This window comes from Danio rerio, chromosome 16, assembly GCF_049306965.1.
Source record: "Danio rerio strain Tuebingen ecotype United States chromosome 16, GRCz12tu, whole genome shotgun sequence".
NCBI lineage: Eukaryota > Metazoa > Chordata > Actinopteri > Cypriniformes > Danionidae > Danio > Danio rerio.
In genome coordinates, this window is record NC_133191.1 from 43141863 (window position 1) to 43161017 (window position 19155).

The 19155-nt window shown below is 37.1% G+C and overlaps 1 protein-coding gene across 1 annotated transcript in view; it reads left to right on the forward strand.

Moving 5' to 3' along the window:
* Positions 1 to 1344: 1344 nt before the first annotated feature.
* Positions 1345 to 19155, forward strand: part of trhra (thyrotropin-releasing hormone receptor a) — a 94074-nt gene continuing 76263 nt past the window's right edge. Inside the window, exons 1-2 of the mRNA XM_073926482.1 lie at positions 1345 to 1674; positions 7268 to 7392. The gene's annotated coding sequence lies outside the window, so the exon portion shown is untranslated. The remainder of the gene's footprint in view (positions 1675 to 7267; positions 7393 to 19155) is intronic.

Consider the following 19155-nt stretch of genomic DNA (forward strand, 5'->3'; position numbering starts at 1 on the left):
GCCACTCCTGTACGCTAAGAACAGGAAACTGAGGCTACAGTTCGCACATGTTCACCAAAATTGGACAATAGAAGATTGGAAAAACGTTGTCTGATTTGATAAGTCTCGATTTCTGCTGCAAATTTCAAATGGTAAGGTCATAATTTGAAACTTGACAACAGCATGAAAGCATGGATCCATTCTGGCTTTTATCAATGGTTTAGGCATGTGGTCGTGGTGTAATGGTTTGGGCGATATTTTCTTGACACACTTTGGGCTTAATTGAGCATCGTGTCAATATTACAGCCTACCTGAGTATCGTTGCTGACCATGTTCATTTCTTTATAACCAGTGTACCCATCTTCTGATGTCTACTTACACCAAGAATATTCGCCTTGTCATAAAGCATAAAGAATTTTTTTTTTTTTAATCATGACAATGAGTTCACTGTACTTAAATGGCCTCCACAGTCACCATAACTCAATCCAATAGAGCACCTTTAGGATGTCATGGAACTGGAGATTTTCATCATGGATGTGCAGCCGACAATTCTGCAGCAACTATGTGATGCTATCATGTCAATATGGACCAAAATCTCAAAGGAATATTCCCAGTACCTTGTTGAATCTATGCCAAGAAGAATTGAAGGCAAAAAGGAGTCCAACCCAGTACTTGTTCAGTGTACCTAATAAAGTGGCCGTTATTAGATGTGACAGTTTTGGAATATACTTTTATATCTTGCATTATGACTTATTAATCTAATAAACTTTAATTACTATTTTACTGTATGACTTAATTACAAGCCTTATAATCCATAAATGTGATTATTTTGAAATTAAACTTTTCCATAATACTCAAATGTAACATTATGACTTGATATCTAACAGTATAACTTTCATAAATAATGCAATTCTCATTTTAAAATGTATTTTTACTTAATTGTCATATTACATTTCATACATTGCATATTGCTCTGATCTCATATCTTGCAATAGTAACTTTTTCTAAACTTTTTAGAATGTTACAACTTGACTTAATATCTTCACTTTGCTTTTCCAAAGCCTAATATAATATCCTGACAAAATTGTTTTAGAAAAAAATATATATTTTTGTGACTTTAATTTTAGCAGTTGTAACATTGTAAAAAAACAAAGCTATTTTTTTTTTAAAGTGTGACCTAAATTTGCTATAAAGCTAATATGTATTTTCCTCCAATGTGGAAACAGAGGTCTATAATAATGCATGGGAAATGGCAGACGGAGGTGACTAGGAGGCACTTGGACGTCTGCTGTGCATTACACACTTAAGCCTCTGCGGATCCTCCCCAGGTGATGAGTCAGTGAAGGTATTAATCATCTGTAATCCATACAGTCAGCAGCGCAGACGACGAATGGAGATAAATCAACACATGCAGAAAGTGACTTCTCTCTCTACTATTTTTCAAAGAGCAACGCAATGATCAGAGGGAGCCTAAGAAGGTGAGGACAGAGGGAGTCTCCCCATGGTTCCCCGTTGAATTCCCTGGGTGCATGGAGTTGCATTGAAACAGGGTATTTCCCTTCGCCACGTCTGGTTTATTGAAGAGGCTGCGAGGACTGAAGATGAATGAGACTGATTGTTAACCCTGCGGCCTTGCCTGGTTACATCACAGTGTGCAGCATGCAGAGAGCGAGCAAGGTTTTGCTTCAGAGTGAGGTGTGTCTCTTTAGTTTCATTTTGGCCATATACATAATAATAGAGAAACTGGGTCACCAATTTATATATTATACCAATTATAGACCTATTTCAACGCTGCATATTCTATCAAAGATACTAGAAAAAGTTGCATTTTCTTAATTATGTTCCTTCCTACAGAGAAAAAAATAGATATCTTGGGTCACACTTTATTGTGATGGTCCATTTGTTAAATTTAACTTTGCATCTACATGCCAACTAATTCTCATTAGACTAAAAGTAGACTGTTAGGTTGGAGTTAGAGTTAATGTAAGTTGACGTACTTGCAAAGTTTTTTATAGTCAATTAAATGTTTGTTTAGCATCAGTATCAACACATATTAAGCAGACAGTCTACTAATACTCAATTGGACCATTAAAATAAAGTGTGGCAACACTCTTAAGAGTTACGAATGACCTGCTCTTATCATTAAATTGTGGGTGTGTTTTCTGTTAGTGTTGCTGGACCTCAGTGCTGCATTTGATACTGTTGATCATAACATTCTCCTTTATGGGCTTGCAAATTATTGTTGGACCTGCATTGACTTGGTTTAGGTCTTACCCATGTGGACGTTTTCAGTTTGTGTCAGTTAATGAAGAGGTGCCAGGTACAAATCACAGGTCTTGGCACCTTACTTTTTACATTATATATTGTACTGTATGCTACCACTAAGCGATAGAGTAGAACAGTAAAGCATTTACCACTTTGTAATGTTGCCATTCTTTTTTTAGAACACTTAAAATATTTTTAGAGACTGAAAACACCAAGTGATGAAGCAAACAAGTCTTAAGGTGTAAACAGTATGGTGTCAGTATGGTGTCACCACATATTCTCTATTGGAGACAGGTCAGGACTGCGGACAGGCCAATCAAGTACCTGTGTCCTATGAATGTGGCTTTGCAATGTCTTGTTGAAATATGCATGGGCTTCCCTGGAAAAGAAGGCAGCATCCTACTTTTTTCTGTAAAATTTGTTGGACCTCAGTGCTGCATTTTATACTGTTGATCATCACATTCTGCTTGATAGGCTCAGGTCTTACCCATCTGAATGTTATCAGTTTGTGTCAGTTAATGAAGGTGTCATATTGATCAAAAGTACACTGTGGGGAACCACAAGGCACCGGTCTTAGTCCTTTACTTTTTACATTACATAAGCTACTGCTAATAGATGTCAATAAAAAAAAATTGCAGTTACTTTGCACTGTATTATCATTACTTTATGATTGGTTTATGGTTAACATGGTTTAACCACAACCCCAAATCAGAAAACCATTTAGGAATGTATGGAAAACGCAAATAAAAAAAAACAATAGTGATTTCTATATATCTATATCTATAATATTTATATTTCTTTGACTTGTGTTTCATTGCAGACAATATAACACAGGTCAGGACTGCGGACAGGCCAGTCAAGTACCTGTGTCCTCTGAATGTGGTTTTGCATTTTCATGTTAAAATAAGCATGGGCTTACCTGGAAAAGAAGGCAGCATCTTGTGCTCCTTTTTTTCTTGTACTTTTTTCTTGTAATTTGTTTCTTGTACTTTTCAGCATTAATGGTGCTGTCACAGAAGTGCAAGCTATCTTTGCCAAGGGCACTGACACAGCCCCATAACATTACAGACCCTGGCTTTTGGACGTTGTTGGTAACAATCTGGATGATTCTTTATTTTGGTCCAGAGCACACGGCGCTCATTTTCAAAGAAAAAACCTGAAATACTGATTCATATGACCAACAGTACACGTTTCCAATGTGTGATGGTCCATCCCAGATGCTGCTTCTGGACACTGTTAACATAGGGCTTCCTTTTCCCCGTACAGTTTTAACCGGCACTTGTGGATGTAACTACATATTGTGGTACTTGACAAAGGTTTTCCAAGTTAGTCCTGAGCCCATGTGGCGATATTGCTTATACATAAATGACGATTCTTGATGCAGTGCCGCCTGAGTAATTGGAGATCATGGTTCTTCAGCTTAGGCTTGCACTCTTGTCATTTACACACTGAAATTCCCCCAGATTCCTTGAATCTTTTAATGATGTTGTGCACTGTTGAAGGTTGCACGTTGACTGTTATGTCTTCCTAACTTTTTTTGAGGAACATTGTCTTTAAACATCTCACTAACTTTCTCATCTATTTGAAATACAAGTACATTTGGAAATCACTGTTATCTTTTTTTCTTTGTGTTTTCCATACTGTCTTACTATTTCTTATTTGGGGTTGTACACAATTTCATAATGGTTGTATTTTCATTAGCAAATGCTCACACAGATATATTTGTAATTAAATATTGTAAATACAAGAGGTACTGGGGTCATGCTCACTTTATAAAAATAACATTTATTGTGAATTAGGAGAGGAAGCAAATGCTCTAAATCTCAAAATGAAGAAAGATATTTTTCAACACCAAAGCCATAATTAAATGTTGGTTTTATAAACAGTTTGCCAGATATGTATCCACTATATCAACAGGGTGGACCGCATCAGTTTGGGAGGACGCTTAACTTTATGAAGTGTTCTGTTTGATATACAAGAGTAAATGATTATGAATAGTTTGCAGAAATGATGTCGGTGTGGTTTTTGCCTCTTATACTTAATCAGCAGTTATTTATTCATTTTTAAATTTTCCCTCTTGTAGATGGGAGTGCATTTTTAGTAAAAAAATAAGTAAACAAGTAAATAAATACAGACAAGATAATATTCTCCGACCACAGCAGTTCCTGTGGGCCGCTGTCTTCTTTCTTTCTTTCTTTTACTCTGGCTGGAGGGAGTCCACTTAAGTTCTTTGATATCCGACATGGAAACTCTCCACATAGACAGCAAGACGTCAGCATCCATCAAAAGACTTTCATGAGCTTTATAAAGCTGCAGATCAAAAACCAGTTTCCATGCGAAAATGTATTGATGACAAAAATCGGTGCCAATAAGGTCTATACATTTTGATTGCATACAGGCCAATATTATTGCACCTCTTGGCTTAATGTTCCATATATGCTTATAAAACAGTTTGCTTTGCTATCTGGCCAATTTCTCAATGCAAAGGAACCTACAGTATGCAGACTCACTCAACGTCTCTGATATCTGTGTCTTGGACGTTTGTGTTGTTTAAAGTGAAATGCGCAATTTCCAGGAACAATGTGTTTTTGTATTTAATGATCCTTCAAATGCAGGGCTAGCCATGAAAAACAGGCCCCAGAATTTTTTATTTTTTATTTTTTTTGAGCAGAAGGTTGTTCTATGAGTTTACCCTTCATTTACTGAACTGTCCAAGCGTTTATGCAACACCAGAGCATATTGACTACTGGGCAAAATAGCTATTTTCAGCCGTTATTGATTTAGAATGGCTTTAGCAAGAGGCAATTTTCCCCTTGGGTGAAAAACGGGCACATGTTGCTTTTACGAATGCCAACGTTACATAAATATACCATCTACTTAAGACTTTGGAAGCCGTTTTCGTCAAAGGTTATTTGTCGTTTTAGTCTATCTGCAGGATATGATGCATTGCTAAATCAACTTTCAATGGTACAGTTTTTCAGCTGGTACCGCTGAAGCGAGGCTGTAGTATTTCAGACCCATTTGGAGCGGGAAACGGCATTTCGATAAAAAATGTGCTATTTAGCAGAGCCAATGCTAATCTTATTGTTTATGTTCATGAAACATGTATTAGACCAAAGTGGAATGCTCTCCCAGACAACTGGCAGGTTATACACAGCGGTTTTTGCCTCGGGAAGCAGTAATACGGTTATAATGTGATGGAAATAATAATTCTGTGATGTGTTCTACAAGCCAGACTATTTCCAGTTTTCATGTTTGATACAGGGTGACCGGATTTCTCAGAGTGGAATACAGGATGAGCTGGATGGGTTAAAATACTGTCCTGCTAGTTGCGCTAACTGACAAATATCTTGTCGTTGATCCCACTTGTGAGAGCAACAAATAATAACTTGACTTCTAGTAAATCATTTGGAAAAGTGGCTGAAGGTAGATTTTTCTGAAGAATCATCTGTTAAACTGCATCCCAATCATCACAAATAGTGCAGAAGACCTATTGGAACCTGCATGACCCAAGAGTCTCACTGAAATCAGTCCAGTTTGGTGAGGGAAAAATCATGGTTTGGGGGTTACACTCTGTATGGGGACGTGCGAGATCTGCAGAGTGGATGACAACATCAACAGCCTGAGGTATCAAGATATTTGTGCTGCCCATTACATTACAAACCACAGGAGAGGGCAAATTCTTCAGCAGAATAGCGCTCCTCATTCAGCCTCCGCATCAAAGTTCCTGAAAATGAAGAAAGTCAAAATCCCTCAGGATTGGCCAGCCCAGTGACCAGACATAAACATTATTGAGCATGTCGGGTTAAGATGAAGGAAAAGCCATTGAAGATGAATCCAAAGAATCTGGATGAACTCTGGGAGTCCTGCAAGAACGCTTTTTTTTGCCATTCCAGATGACTTTATTAATAAGTTATTTGAGTCATTGCAAAGATGTGGGGATGGGAGTCATACACAATATTAATTCTTTTTCCACTGCACCATATTCTATACTGTACATTATTTCTGTTAAGTGACAAGTCGTTTGTCTAAGCAAAGTCAGACCTTACTGTCCTAATTAAATAATAAAAAATCAAGACATGATCATACTTTATTATGGTAACATAAGTATAATCTACAGGCCTTCCATATAAGCCACTTCTGATAGTAAATGATCAACTAGACGTCAAGTTATTACTCGTTGTTCCTAAAACTTGGATAGGTGACATGACTTTTGTCAGGTAGTGTAGAGATGTTTTGGCTATTAAACAGCTTTTCCTGAGGTAATTGTATTGTTTAATGTGAGTTTACATGTGTTTGATTGACATCGTTATCGAGATTGTAATACAGTGATTCAGCTATTATTTGAAGCTATGAAGACAAAAAGTTTTGAGATTTCTTTTCAATAAACCTTCTATTGTTTATTCACGTGTTTGCCTTCTTATAACTGGCAAACCAGCCTGATCTCACGAGAAAACGTAAGTATTTTACGTTTTGCCAGTTTAGTGGCTAATTCGTATGAATTCGTACAAGTTCAGTCATACGAAATTGTACGATTTTAAGAAGGAGGCGTGGCACCTAACCCCACCCCTAAACCCAACCGTCATCGGGGAAGAGCAAGTCGTACTAAATTGTACGAATTAGATCATACGAATTCATGCAAATTGGCCACTAAATCAAAAAGTTACAAATTGCCTTGAGATTGTGTTGGGCAAACCTGGAACTAGTCGATGTCAGTTGGCACAGATACCGTCTTCACCAACTGGAACTTGATTAATATAGAAATGTGATCGGATGGTCATTTTGTTCTTGACAAAAAACTTCCATAATATTGGCTATTATTTAGTTGTTTTGGGATTTTTTAGGAAAAGGAAAATACTTGAAGAAACAAGATTTGTTGTTCAGGACAATATTAATACAGATAAATGCAGGACTGCCCCTAGAAAAACAACATATGGTCACCTTATTTTGATGTGGAACGAGGGTTAATTGTTTACCTTGTAATGGGTGTAAAATACTTAATTTTACTTATTCTGTTTTTAAGGGTAAAGCCTCATGGACACTGAACGACTCGCAGCGGCAAAGCAACAAGTGACTGATCATTTCAACAGAGAGTAAGCGACTTCTGGCGACCTTCGTCTATGCAAGCGTCAAACCTTTGTCCACCAGGTGAGCGTGTCGAGTGACGTTACAAAGTTAAGAATCCTTCAACTTTAAGTGTCACTCACACAACGATCGACTCGCAGCAGCAAAGCAACAAGCAGCCATTCATTTTAATGGAGAATAAGTGACTTGCAACCCTTCATTTCAATGGAGAATAAGCAACTTCCGGCGATCTTTCGTTTATATATATATATATATATATATATATATATATATATATATATATATATATATATATATATATATATATATATATATATATATATATATAGAAAAGACAGCTTTTACCCATACCAATTTTATTTAAACTGAAACTGTACTTGTTAGATGTTAGCATGTAATTTACATTACAAACACAAACATGCATGCTTGACATGCAGGAACCAATGATTATTGTTTTTTCTGCATAAGACATGTTTCTGCTTTCATCAGAAACTTCTGGCTTCAAAAATTCATAAGATCAAAGAGAGCATGTGGAGGTATAAGTAGAAATTTCCCCAAAATAGATTAAATGAGTGTTGTATATTAATTTAGTTGTAAATAACCATTTAGAGCTGTCAATATCCGTATTTGCTGCAGAGAAAATAATTTAACTTTTTTTTGCAAATTGATTGCTTGAGTATGCACTTTTTAAATGCTTTTTCCATTACATTTTGTTCTCCTGACCACATATTTTATGGAATTTATTTCAAATCACATTAGAATATATTTAAGTTTGATAAAACTCCTCTTATTTTTATTATTTAAGTTCACCTTTTTAATAATTCTCCGCAAATAAACGTTCTTTTTTTACCCAAGAATATTTTTGGCCTCATACTTGTTCTTTTAATTAAGTATAATTTTCTCTCACTGTCTGTACTTTGACTCAAGCATAATTTTTGAGAGCCTTTTACACTTCTGACCTTGTGTACAGAGTCCGTTTTATATATTCTGTCAGTTTTACAACACGGTTTTCCTTCAGACATTGTAAATTACGCTTCTCCTTTTTTTTCCCTTTTTTCAGCTCATCGAGCGGTTTGCCTGCATTTTCTTTTTCTATCTGTGCTGTCATAACAAGTCCTGCAGTATGTCACATCACATGGCATATGTCAGATTATGGGAGGGGAACAGAAAGGTTCCATATTTTGAATCCCAATTTTTGGACAGTTTTTTTTTTTTTTTTTTTTTCCGTCAGGCCTGGTCCTTTGAGACATCACCACTCACTGTAAATTATCTTCTGGGCTCAGATGCAAGTGTGTCTCTCTCTCTCTCTCATCCCATGCGAGGCCTTGCAGCTAATACAAAGAGCTTCTGAAGAACTACTGCAGAGTGCAAATTAATAGGGGATTTGGGGTGTCTGATGCCTCTAATTAAGGGATCTGGAGAGTCTTAAAAGTTGGATGCTTATTCAAGTATTATTTCTACTTATCACATGACTTTTATTTCATAGAACTAATGTTGTCAATGGCAATTTGGCTTTCTATTATTTTTTGCTGTAAAAATGTATTCAACCAGTGATCATGTTGTCGATAGTACTGTTTTGCCAGATCAGATCGTAGATATGTTTCTATCAGTCTCTGTTAATGTGTTGATGAATGACATCCCCTTGAGCTTTAAAAAAAAACATATGATTGTTTTGGACTGTTGTTGTTCATATGTATCTAGATTCTGGGGGTTTGGACATTCCATTGCCAAGGTAAAGGCCAATTAGTCATTATAGGCCACACCAAAAATGCATTGACATATTCTATGCATTGTTTACATAGCCAGGTTTGTGAGAATCAGTTTTTCATTTTGTTTGTTCTTAAAAGTGACATGTATTTTACTATGTTCGCTTTAATAATTTTGGTTCTTGTGACACATTTCCAAAAAGTTGACACAGGAACAGTTTAAGACTGGTAATCAGGCAAATTCATTAAATAATGATGTGATTTTTAAACAGGTGATAACAACTGGTGATTGTAATTATAATTTGGTAACATGCAAGAAAGGCCAAGTCCTTTAGGAGCAAAAATGTGCAGAGGATCGCCAGTTTGCCAACAAATACATAAGAAGGTTATTTAAATGTTTAAACAGTGTTGGGCAAGCTACTTGAAAAATATAGTTAGCTAAGCTATAAGCCACTCTACTTAAAATGTAGCTTAACTAAGTTAAAAGCTACCTCTGGGAAATGTAGCAAGGTAAGCTAAAAGCGGCGAGGCAGTGGCGCAGTAGGTAGTGCTGTCGCCTCACAGCAAGAAGGTCGCTGGGTCGCTGGTTCAAACCTCGGCTCAGTTGGCGTTTCTGTGTGGAGTTTGCATGTTCTCCCTCCGGGTTCCTCCGGGTGCTCCGGTTTCCCCCACAGTCCAAAGACATGTGGTACAGGTGACTTAGGTAGGCTAAATTGTCCATAGTGTATGAGTGTGTGTGTGAATGTGTGTGTGGATGTTTCCCAGAGATGGGTTGCGGCTGGAAGGGCATCCGCTGCGTAAAAACTTGCTGGATAAGTTGGCGGTTCATTCCGCTGTGGCGACCACGGATTAATAAAGGGACTAAGCCGACAAAAAAATGAATGAATGAATGAATGAATAAGCTAAAAGCTATATGGCAAAAGTAGCTTAGCTACATCAAAGCTATTTTTACAATTTTTAAATCGAAGCAACTTAAATCCAAGACAATCATTTCTAAGTGATCAATAAAACTGCCAATGAAACATATGAGGTATAATAGTTCAGTTCAGTTATTTACTGTAAATAATATGCTGTACTAAACAGAGACAAATTATAGTATATAACAGCTAAAACAAAAAATCCAATAAAACCAGGTATTATACATTTAAAATACTATAGTGATTAATAGTAAAGAGAAATATTTTGAAATAAGCATTATTGTGTGTGCGTGTGTGTGTGTGTGTGTGCGTGCACTGCATCAAGAATTATCATTCTTTGGCAACCCTTTGGCGAGAACCACAATACGTAGTTACATCCACAAATGCCAGTTAAAACTGTACTGTGCCAAAAGAAAGCTCTATGTTAACAGTGTCCAGAAGCGCCATTGACTTCTTTGGCCTCAGAGGCATTTGGGATGGATCATCACACAGTGAAAATGTGTACTATGGTCAGAGGAATCAATATTTCAGGTATTTTTTGGGAGAAATAATGTCATCAGCTCTACCACTCAAGAGGTTCTAAACTTTTATACATTTATTGTTTTCTGTTGACCGCAAAACAAGATATTTTGAAGTATGTTGGGAAAAAGCAGCCATTGACAACCATAGTAACAAAAAATGCTATGGATGTCAAGGGCTTTTTTCAGTTTGTCTTTTGTGGAAGAAGAATCTCAAACTGGTTTGAGTGGAGGATGAACAAATGATGACAGAATTTTCATTTTTTAAACTAACCATTTTTACAGCTTCATTAGACAAATAAAGCATGTCTAAAGGTCAATCAAGACCTCTTTAATGTTTTGTTAAGAACTTTCAACTTTAGAAGATGAACCTAAGCACATTGAAGATTAGTAGACAAATTACTTTTTAACAGACAAACAGGAACTAGATACCCTCATTTACAAGGGAAAAACTCCATATTTCACAGAGACCCTCTTACTTTTGCAAATAGCATTCAGGTTGAGACAGGTTGAGATGATATGAGAAGATGTTCGTGTTGAGTTTCAGAAAACACCAGCTCTTTTCTCGCACTAACTTCTTCACAAGCATTTCACTCTGCTCCAAATTTCGTCTTTCAAAACAATGATGCCTTTCAGCTCAAGGACAAAGGAGTCTTAGACGTGTGCCAGGTAGAATTCATAATGGCAGCTATTGGAGGTGAAAGGAATTTCACTACATTTCCCTCCTTTGATGCTGACACTTCCTCTTCTTGGTTTGGATATCTTGTGAACAACACAAGTCTACATCTATCTGTCTCTTTGTACGGCACATGTTCACACACTCAAGGCCCCACACATTTAACTATGACTTAGCAGTATGGCTTTACTGGTTTTCAGCCACTTTGAAGCTACAACTTGCTTAAAGACATTTTTGCATGTACAGTTTAATGTGTGCAAGGTGCTGCAAGTAGTTGCTGCAAAAGTTACCAAAAAATCTGACATAATCTGATGTCAGTTTCCAGGTGTCTTGGAAAACAAAATTCTTTACAAGGTACTGGGCTTGAGCACTTCTGAACAGGAACTAGCCTAGTACCTTGCAAATAAGAAAAAATCTCAGATTGATTTTTTTTTTTTTTTATGAAGCCTTGACTTCAGTTTTAGCTAAATGTAAAATACTTTGGTCCTGGTGCCTTTTGTTGCATGTTTCAGATGACAGATACACTAGATGGCGCTGTCAACGTTTTTGTCAATCTGTTGGGTACATTTTGTTGTACCTTTCAGATACACGTCCACAAGACGCTGGAGCTTGTCGTACAGATCACCTAGTGAACCACTGACCTAAGTCCTTCTCTGAACCTAACCATTAGTATTTACAAAGTAAACGTAAGAGAAAAATGCACTGCGACCACAACATTGTACCTTGATTTTACGTTACTTTTATCATTTTTTTGTGGAACTGTGCTTCCCCGCGCTCAAACACAAGCGCTCTACAAACACTGTACAAAGTGATCTATAAACAAGCTAATCACACTAGAAAAGTTGAGGGTTACAAATTCGTTTTCTATTATAAATTATAGTGAACCACTGAGCTAAACCTAACCAAGAGTGTTTACAATAGCAAACGTAAGAGAAAAGTGCACTGCGACCACAACATTTTACCTTAATTTTACATTATTTTTATTGTTTGTTTTTTTGTGTGGAACTGTGCTTCACAAGGCTCAAACCTAAGCGCTCTACAAACTTTGTACAAAGTGATCTACAAACAAACTGATCACACCAGAAAAGTTGAGGCTTACAAATTCGTATTCGATTACAAATCATAGTGAAACACTGACCTAGACCTTTCTTTAAACCTAACCAAGAGTGTTTACAAAAGCAAACGTGAGAGAAATGTGCACTGCGACCACATTTTACCATGATTTTATATTACTTTTATTTTATTTTTTTTGTGTAACTGTGCCTTTCTGGGTTCAAACCCAAGTGCCCTACAAACACTGTACAAAGTGATCTACAAAGCAAACTGATCACTCCAGAAAAGTTGAGGCTTACAAATTCGTATTTGATTACAAATCATAGTGAACCACTGACCTAAACCCTTCTCTAAACCTAACCAAGAGTGTTAGCAAAAGCAAACATTAAAAAAAAAATGTGGACTGCGACCATAATGTTTTACCTTGATTTTACATCACTTTCATTTTTTATTTTTTTGTGGAACTGTGCTTCACTGGGCTCAAAGCTAAGAGCCCTAGAAACACTGTACAAAGTGATCTACAAAGCAAACCGAGCACACTAGGAAAGTTGAGGCTTACAAATTCATATTTGATTACAAATCATAGAAACTGTTAAGTTGTTTTTGTATCAATTGGTTGTTATGCAAAAACTGCATGAAAATATATATTTTTTCGTTTATAATATTTTCCTGTAAATATCATTAGCGTGAAAAGGAACAAAGGTTGTTGCCTTTATGCAACCCTGTAGCATTCATTTTACCTAGAAACTGCAGTCAAACATATGTCGAAGTATGTTTTTGTGTTCACACGAAATGTAGGTTGAAACGTGTGTTTTCAATGAGCCTGCGCTGCAGCTTGTCCATTGGGAGTTGCTATTATCTGCTAAGTGCATTGATTTAATGTACTTGGATTACAATTTATAAGAAGACATTAGTTTTTTAAGTGCCTATATTCTGATATTCAGTTCAGTATTGAGTGTGAAAGTGATAAATAAGAAGAAGCAGAAGTACCATCAGTGTAAGAATAAATAGAGGACATTTCTTTTGCTGGCTACACACCACGAGATAATGGGGCTGATTTTAATCCAATTTCTTCCCTTACAACAATCCCAGGTATATCCCGATTATCTTGGTGGTTCTAAAGATTGATCAGATTGTTTTGTGGTGTGAGGTGTGTTAAGAATGACATATTCTGCTTGGAGTAATGTCGGCGGCCCTCAGACTACGAATCATAAATATTAAACATGTTGAACATTTTGAGAATCGTAAGAGATGTAAAAAATATTTTATTGTTTACCCAGCATAAGTAGTTCATTTTAAGGGAATTTCATAATAATAGCGTGCAAAACACTGGCTCAGTATTTTAAAGTGTTAAATATAACATGGAAAGATAATGTTAGCTGCATTTAACTATCTTTTCTTGGCCTGGATAGTTGTATAGGGGAATTTGGATGACCTTCTTGAACTGTTCAAGTTCTTCAAACCATTCCTGAATGTGTGCTGTGTGGAGCGTACATTAATCTGTTTTAACATATTTCACCCAAAATGATTATAAATATATATTTTTGTGACTTGTGCCACAGTAGACTTTCTGTTGGCTCAGACTAACCATATAACCTCAGATAAACCATTGCCCTCATGCATCAGTAATCCTTGGGGACCCAATTCCTTTTCCCAGTTTGTGGTTTGCCCTCGTCAGACCGCTGTTGGTAAATTTTTAGCACTGCTAACCATGAGCAACAAGCCTTGTCATTTCAGAGATACACAGTAATCTTCCCATAACAATATGTCCCTTGTTAAAGTCATTTCTTTATTCCTACACATTTCTCCTGCATCCAATACCGGTATGAAAACCTTTTTGAAAATAGGCTTATTTTATATACTTTTACTTCAATTTATTTAATATATTAATACCACTAGATTTAAACAATTGAGTGTTACCATTTTTTTGAATCATTCAGCTGATCTCCGGGTCTAATGGGCACATGCTCCCTTAAACGTTGGTTATATTGATGTAAATTAAAGCCTTGGTATTTATATATAATTTATATTTATTTTTTGATTGATACACCTCGCATTCTGTAGCAACATATCTCTGGCCCAGCTCTGGCCCACACAATCAGCTTTTGCTTGGCCCACATGCTGCAGTGAATTACGATTCATGATTGGACCAAGTCTGGCTTCCAGACAAGGGCTAAACATAGACCATATTTGAGCCAAGTCTCAGCCAAGATATTAACCCACAACTGAGCCTGATGCCGAACTGGGCCAGATACTATATGTTGGTGTGTCACGACTGCAATGAAATTGATAAACCCATTGATCATTTTAGGCGTGCTATGAGCGTGCTTTTTCTCAAAACGACCTAATTGGTAGATTTTTTTTTTCTCTATTTAAAAATAATGAAAATGTATTTAAATGTGGGTCAAGATGGCCAAACTTACATGGCTCACATATCAATTACCAACAACATCTGCATCTGCGTCAACATCTGCGTCAAATTTTACATTTTACATCTGGCCCAAGTATTGTGTGCTGCCTTAAAGACAGTGCCAACTCTACCAAACCAGAGCCATGTTTGGCCCACATGCTGTACTGTATGCCCAGTGCCAGATTTATGTCAAATCTGGGCCAGAATTCTTTGCTACCTGGGACTGGAATGAAAATATAGTTCCTATAGTTCCATGACTGGTTACTCACTGGGCTCAGGACTGAGCCTGGTGAGTACCTGGATGGTAGACTGGGTGCTAAACCTGGGGTTTGTGTGAGTCGTAATGCCCCAGTAAAAGTGAGGGTGACACCATACTGTCAGTGGGCGCTGTCTTTCAGAAAAGACGTTAAACTAAGGTCCTGACTCTCTGTGGTCATTTAAAATCCCATAGCACTTCTTGTAAAGGTGGTTTAACCCTGTTGCCCTGGCCAAATTTCCTCTATTGGCTCTTACCCATCATGGTCTTTCCATCATCTCCATCCACCAAATTGGCTCTATCACTGTCTCTTCCCTCCACCAATAGCTGGTGTGTGTTCAGCAGACTGCCACCCAATCACCCAAGTGAATGCTGTACACTGGCGGTGGTGTGGAGAGACCTTCTCGTGATTGTGAAGCACTTTGGGTGTATTGCCATATACAATAATTGCGCTATATAAAATACACACATTGCATTCCATTCCTAGCCATATTGGCCAAGAAAATAGCAAGCTTTAATTCGAAAAATTAATGAAACTCTTTAGTCATTTTGATGATGCTAATGACCCTCTCATTAAGTACTAATGGTCTAATTGGACTCAATTATTTATGCTAAGCTAAGCTAAGATAAGCTAAAAGTGCTCCTGCCAGACCAAGAGATCAGCTGAATGAATTTAAAAATGGTTACACTTTACTTTTTAACTCTAGGTGAGTTGTAAAAAAATCCTGTTTTCAAAAAAAAAGTGTAGTTTTCCTTTAACATCTCGTGTTAACAAACATGTTCTTTTAGTAGATCATCAACAATTTTTGCTTCATGCTTGCACTGTGTTCTCAGAATTTGCCCTGCCACACATTCTTTTAGTCATATGATGAATGAGTCAGTTAATAAAAAAAGCAATCATCATAAAACTAAATTATTTGGAACAAATTCTCTTGCCCATTGTGGTGAAGAGAACATGTTGTCTGGACGGAGGTTTGGAGGATTGTAACATCCTGGTTTCAACGTAACCTCATACACTTTCTCAAAGTGGTGGTAACCTCTCTCAGAAAACGATGAGGCCGCTGGTATAATTTTATTACGCTTCAAAATTTTTCCCTTTCTTTTTTTTTGAGTGTCTTCTCTGCACTCAACCCAACAACAGCAGTATTTATGACATCCACATGTGCCGAAATGATTTGTGGACACGCATGGTTTGATTTATCAGTAGGCTGTTTAGTTTTCCTCATGAAAGACGTTCTACACACAACTGGAGGTAATTGGCCACTGCTAATTGAAAAAAAAATTGGGGAACATGGAAGGCTTCAAAAATCTGAAAGGCCTCCGCACCGTTTTGTTTGATTCGGCTCAGCTAGACGGATTCTCGTGCACATCTGTAAGGCATCCAGAGATCTGGGTGACAGTTGAACCGTGATGACTTTCACATAAACAGTTCATGGTCGGCTCATGTTGACAAACATGCTCTTTCAGCGTGAGCCAGATATGAGATTGAACTGTTTAATGTGGCCTTTTGGAATATTGTGGATATCTCAGGTCACAGAGTCTCGTCCCTGTCATGTAATCCCATCTAAACAACTGCTTCTCTGCCAGCTATTAGGTTTATGTTTGAAATAGATCCCAGTGCATTTTTCTAGTTTTCAAAGCACATGTGTGGAAAGTGCTATTCTTGTAGGAAATCTCCCACCCCAATGATAACAAAAAAAGCTGAGAAAACATACATCTCTATGGATACAGTTTTTTTTAATAACAGTTGATTTAATAATTAAAGATAAAATATTTTTTTGTTCATGGATGGATTGATGAATGAACTCATTGATAGCTAGCTAGACAGACAGACAGACAGACAGACAGACAGACAGACAGACAGACAGACAGACAGACAGACAGACAGACACATAGACAGATAGACAGATAGATAGATAGATAGATAGATAGATAGATAGATAGATAGATAGATAGATAGATAGATAGATAGATAGATAGATAGATAGATAGATAGATGTTACTACTTCAAAATTTTCCTTTTGCCGCCATTCATACCGCGGCGACGGCTGCAAAAAGCAAATATAAGAATTAAGTTCTTTAGCCTTTATTCAATTCAATTCAGCTTTATTTGTATAGCGCTTTTACAATGTAGATTGTGTCAAAGCAGCTTTACATAAAAGTTCAGTTCAGTTTAGCTCAGTTCCGTGTGGTTTAAATCATTACTGAGAGTCCAAACACTGAAGAGCAAATTCATCGATGCGTAGCTCTACAGATCCTGAACTATGCAAGCCAGTGACGCCAGCGGAGAGGGAAAAAAAATTCACCGATAGGGAAGTGAAGAAAAAAAAGTGCCCTTTAGTGCCCTATTAAAATGTGTTGGGGAGAAAATAATGTTTTGATTTCTTTGACCATCATGGCGATGTTATTACCTAAAATCTTAAACGTGCGCATATGAAAAACAGCAAAATAATATTAAGAATATTGTGCCAGTGGAGCACATCACCTGATTGTGAATTTGTGATCACCTGAACTTACTTTATCAGTAGGCTATTTATTATTTATTACAGGCTATTTTACAAATATTTGACCAACTGACACCTAATGTAAAACACTCTCATGTTTGAATAAATTAATTAAATAAATGGGCATATCCGCACGCAAAGTGAGCCGCATATTATTTATCGTCAGTTTATTTTCTCTGTTAATTTTCTCTTACACGCATGTAGAGAAAGAAATAAATTTGCTTGTTTAAAAAAGCATTATGTCAACTAATGTATAATAATAATAATAATAATAGATGGATGGATGGATGGATGGATGAACGGATGGATGGATGGATGAAAGGATGGATGGACAGATGGATGGACGGATGGATAGACAGTTAGATGGACAGACAAATAGATAGATAGATAGATAGATAGATAGATAGATAGATAGATAGATAGATAGATAGATAGACGGATAGACGGACAGACAGACAGACAGACAGACAGACAGACAGACAGACAGACAGACAGACAGACAGACAGACAGACAGACAGACAGACAGATAGATAGATAGATAGATAGATAGATAGATAGATAGTTAGATAGATAGATAGATAGATAGATAGATAGATGGATGGATGGATGGATGGATGGATGGATGGATGGATGGATGGATGGATGGATGGATGGATGAAAGGATAGATGGACAGATGGATGAACGGATAGATGGACAGATGGATGGACGGATGGATAGACAGATAGATGGACAGACAGATAGATGGACAGATAGATAGATCGACAGACAGACAGACAGACAGATAGATAGATAGATAGATAGATAGATAGATAGATAGATAGATAGAAAGATTAGATAGATAGATAGATAGATAGATAGATAGATAGATAGATAGATAGATAGATAGATAGATAGATAGATAGATAGATAGATAGATAGATGGATGGATGGATGGATGGATGGATGGATGGATGGATGGATGGATGGATGGATAGATGGACAGATGGATAGACAGATAGATGGACAGATAGATAGATCGACAGATAGATAGATAGATAGACAGATAGATAGATAGATCGACGGACGGACGGACGGACGGACGGACGGACGGACAGACAGACAGACAGACAGACAGACAGACAGACATAGATAGATAGATAGATAGATAGATAGATAGATAGATAGATAGATAGATAGATAGATAGATAGATAGATAGATAGATAGATGCATGGACGGACGGACAGATGGATGAACTGATTGATTGATAGGTAGACAAGCACTAGATAGATGGATGGACAGACGGATGGACGAACAGGAGTGATTGATATGTACATAGTTGGTTGAATGAACAGAAGGATTAGATGGATGGATAAGGAGACTATGCCGTAGTGTCTGTGTAAGAGATTGATGGTAAAATATTGGTGCTGGAATATAGTGTGGCTCCTCCTCAGTCTAAATAGTTGGCAGGCGGGAGAGATTACCATCTGTTTGTGGGAAAGCGAGATGCCAAATCGACCACCGCAAACAGCCAAGGTAATAGTGAAGGGTTCCACTGAGTCTCTGTGTTTCTCCGCAGTCATCAGCAGCACGTGGCCAAATGCAGGATTCACTGTCACAATTACCCCACACAATTATCAGGCCTAAATACTCCTTCCACTGCTTCCAAACGCTCCATCTCTCTCCCTCTTTTCCTGCATAATTGATACACTGTGCTCTTTGTTGTATATTTTACAAAGCAATAATTGTTTTTGCAAGCGTCTGCCAGCCAAAAAAGCCCCAGTTCGATAATTTTTATGTTGGGAAA